The 4040-nt window shown below is 52.5% G+C and overlaps 1 protein-coding gene across 3 annotated transcripts in view; it reads left to right on the plus strand.

The window, feature by feature from the left end:
* Positions 1–438: 438 nt before the first annotated feature.
* The window catches only part of ZSCAN22 (zinc finger and SCAN domain containing 22), a 16042-nt gene continuing 12440 nt past the window's right edge, over positions 439–4040 (plus strand). For 2 of the 3 annotated variants that reach the window (XM_025368893.1, XM_025368896.1), the window contains exon 1: positions 439–523. The gene's annotated coding sequence lies outside the window, so the exon portion shown is untranslated. The remainder of the gene's footprint in view (positions 524–4040) is intronic. The other variant, XM_025368894.1, reaches the window with a different exon arrangement.

Below are 4040 nucleotides of genomic sequence, written 5' to 3' on the forward strand. Positions count from 1 at the left end.
ACAGCCACCCTCAGCCCTCACACAGGCATTCTCACCCTCACACAGGCACCCTCAGTCTCATCCTGACACAGGCACCCTCACCCTCAGCCCTCACACAGCCACCCTCAGCCTCACACAGGCACCTTCACACTCAGCCCTCACACAGCCGCCCTCACCCTCACCCTCATACAGGCACCCTCACCCTCAGCCTCGCACAGGTACTGTCACCCTCAGCCTTCACACTTCTCTCACCTCCACGTCCCGCCTTTCGCGCATCCCCTGCTGCTCTCCCACTCAGCGCCACCTCAGTCCCACAAAGGCGGGGCTGGGATCCCGTGGCCCGCGTGCTGACCAACGACAACTATAATTCCCAGCAGGCGCCGCGCCTGGGTACGCTTGAGCTTCCGGAGGACGCCGGGAATTGTAGTCCTGGCGGGCGTGGGCCCGTGGGGCGTGCTGGGAGCTGTGGCCCGGGGTGGCGGGCGCGCAAGCTGGCTCGTCTCTGCGGGCAGCTCCGGAAGGGTCCGCCGGCTGTGCTGGTGAGGTGGGTTTCGGGGGTGTTCTCCGCCCTGGTCCAGGTCAAAGGGGAGTACAGCAGGTCCAGAAGCCGCGAACGTCTGGGGTGGCCAGAGCAAGATGCGGGGTACCTCCCAGCGGATAGAGTGAGAGGCTGACTAGGGGCCGTGAATAGACGGACTGCGAGTGCCGGACACACGCGCAGAGGATGTGACGGACTGACGGACCCGGTGTGGACGGACCGGGTGTGCACGGACCGACGGACCCAGTGTAGACGCACTCACGGACTGAATGTGGTGCGGACTGACACACTGAGTGCCGGACGGACCGACGGAGAGAGTGTCGGACCGACGGAGAGAGTGTCGGATGGACTGATTGACCGGTGTGGGGCGGGCGAAGTGTGGAGCAGGCGGACAGACAACAGATAAAATGTAGAACCAGTGGCCTGGGAGGGTGTGGGACGGACCCGTTATTGTGTCTGATAGGCAGTTCTGTGTCTGACACCTCCTGTGTGTGTATCTGACGGGTTGGAGTGTGTGATTCTGATAGGTTGAGTGTAACACTAACCACGGAGTGTGTGACTGACAGAGATGGTTGCCCTTTGAGACTTTGCAGATGGGTTGTGAGATACTGTAAGTGAGAGGGTGAGTGTGTGACGGTGTGATTTCAAGTGTGACTGATATTCTTTATGTGTCCTTGAGATAGTGACTAAGATTATGAATGACTGTGATCAGAATAATACTGTGTGATGGAAATGCTGCGAGGGCCTGTGTTTGTGCTTGTTTTTGAGACAGAGTCTCGCTCTGTCGCGCAGGCTGGAGTGCAGCGGTGCAATCTCGGCTCACTGCAACGTCGGCCTCCCGGGTTCAAGCGATTATCCTGCCTCAGCCTCCGGAGTAGCTGGGATTACAGGCGCCCGCCACCACACTTGGCTAATTTTTGTATTTTTGGTAGAGACGGGGTTTCACCATCTTGGTCAGGCTGCTCCGGAACTCCTGACCTCAGGTGATCCACCCGCCTAGGCCTCCCAAAGCGCTGAGATTACAGGCTGAGCCACCATGCCTGGCCAGGCCTGTGTTTATTTGACTGATTATAGGTGACATTGAGATATTTCCTGTGTCTGGGTATTTTGAAGGCTATGGCTGACAGACCGTACCTGAGATAATATGTGTTAATATATGATTGACTGAGATTTTTATCAGGGAGACTAAAACTTGGGCTATCCACAAACAGTTTACCAAGCATGTGAGAGAGGATTTATGCTTTGCCATGTCTGCAGCTGAAATTGGGCGACTATTGGTCATTCAGCTGGGCTTACGGATATGTCGCCCAGTGTGTGCTTATGTGTAGCAGGGGGCTATGGAATCCATACATCTACTGCATGTTTACTGTGCACCAGGCCTGTGCTGGACACTTGTAATAAATCGCCTCACATAATCTCATAGCAACCCTCTGAGGTAGGTACCATTATCAGGCTGGGTATAAGCCATGTGTGAGAAATGAAAAGAACCACCCTCCTTGGTTGGTAAAGCAGCTGTGGATGGGGAACCTCATCCTGATAGGAGTTGAGGTTGGCTGATGAGGCTGAGGAAGTTTCACATACATGTATTTCAGAGACTGTCATGAGGGATTTCTCCAGAACAGGTGTTCCAGGGGTGCAAAAGAGAATTTGGAAGCTGTTGCTGCATGTATTGTCATCCCTGACACCCATGCTCCTCCTTCCCCTCCCCTTCCCCAGATGATTCCCTGCATTCGTGGGTGACCATGCTTAGCCTTTCCTGGTCATTCCATTTGCTTAATGCCTGTTTATTGTGAACCTGCTATAGGGCAAGTCCTGTGTACTGTGGCTCCAGGACAGTCCAGCCTCTCTGAGGAAACAGTACAGAGCTAGCGAAGAGTTACCCAGGGCACTCTGGGAAGAGGACTTAGACTAGTACCAGGTATCTGGGATGACACCTGAAGAAAGTGGCAGCTGAGATGAGGCCTAGAGAGCCCAGAGGAATCAGTCAGACAGGGATTTCAGAACTCAAGAACAGCAGGGGCAACAAGGGGTTTAGGAAGGCTATGAGAGACCCAAGAGAACTTTACAGTGCAGTGAAGGGGCTTAAACACAGCTTTGTCAGAGGTTGCCAGAGGTCACCAGCTGTCACCAAAAGGTTTAAGGATTGGGGTCGGCCGGGCGCGGTGGCTCAAGCCTGTAATCCCAGCACTTTGGGAGGCCGAGGCGGGTGGATCACGAGGTCAGGAGATCGAGACCATCCTGGCTAACATGGTGAAACCCCGTCTCTACTAAAAATACAAAAAACTAGCCGGGCGTGGTGGCGGGCGCCTGTAGTCCCAGCTACTCGGAGGCTGAGGCGGGAGAATGGCCTGAACCTGGGAGGCGGAGCTTGCAGTGAGCCGAGATCGCGCCACTGCACTGCAGCCTGGGCGACAGAGCGAGACTCCGTCTCAAAAAAAAAAAAAAAAAAAAAAAAAGGATTGGGGTCTTGTTTTAGAGTAACGTTCTCTTCTTCCTGTGCCCAAGGCCTTTGCTCTTTCTCAGGCCTCCTGCATCTCTGTCCAGGGTGACTTCCTTGAGCAGAGACTCCAAGCACAATGAGTGTCCTGGCTGACATTGAAGGAAAGGAAACAGAAGAACTGCAAATACTTAAAACTGGGAGTCGTGGATGGGAGACGGAGAGGCTAAGTCTTTGAGTAAGGAGTAGTGTGTGGCCAAAGCAAAGTGTTGAGGTCTCCTAGGAGAGGTTACACTTAATTTAGGGTATTCTTCCTGACTATAAGAGAAAACAAGTTCACTGTGGGAAGTAGAGAATGTCGAGAAAAGTAATACAGTAGTCACCCCTTGTGTTCAGTTTTGGTGAGTATAGTACAATATTTTGAGAGAGAAAGACCACATTCATATAGCTTTTATTACAGTATATTGTTATAATTGTTCTATTTTATGAGTCATTGTTAATTTCTTACTATGGCTAACTTATGAACTTTATCATGGGTATATATGTATAAGAAAAAATATAAGTCTAAGTCCTCTTCCCAGAGTGCCCTGGGTAACTCTTCGCTAGCTCTGTACTGTTTCCTCAGAGAGGCTGGGCTGTCCTGGAGCCAGAGTACTATCCATGGTTTCAGGCATCCACTGGAGGGTCTTGGAACACATCCCCTGCAGATAAGGGGAACTACCATAGTATATAATACCTTGGTAAGGATGTAGAGAAATTGGAACCTTCATCCACAGCTGGTGGGAATGCAAAATGGTACAGCCAATTTGCAAAACAGCCTGGCAGTTTCTTAAAAAGTTAAGCATAGGCGGCCGGGCGCGGTGGCTCAAGCCTGTAATCCCAGCACTTTGGGAGGCCGAGACGGGTGGATCACGAGGTCAGGAGATCGAGACTATCCTGGCTAATACGGTGAAACCTCGTCTCTACTAAAAATACAAAAAACTAGCCGGGCGAGGTGGCGGGCGCCTGTAGTCCCAGCTACTCGGGAGGCTGAGGCAGGAGAATGGCGTAAACCCGGGAGGCGGAGCTTGCAGTGAGCTGAGATCC

The sequence above is a fragment of the Theropithecus gelada genome, chromosome 19 (genome assembly GCF_003255815.1).
Source record: "Theropithecus gelada isolate Dixy chromosome 19, Tgel_1.0, whole genome shotgun sequence".
NCBI classification, from domain to species: Eukaryota; Metazoa; Chordata; class Mammalia; order Primates; family Cercopithecidae; genus Theropithecus; species Theropithecus gelada.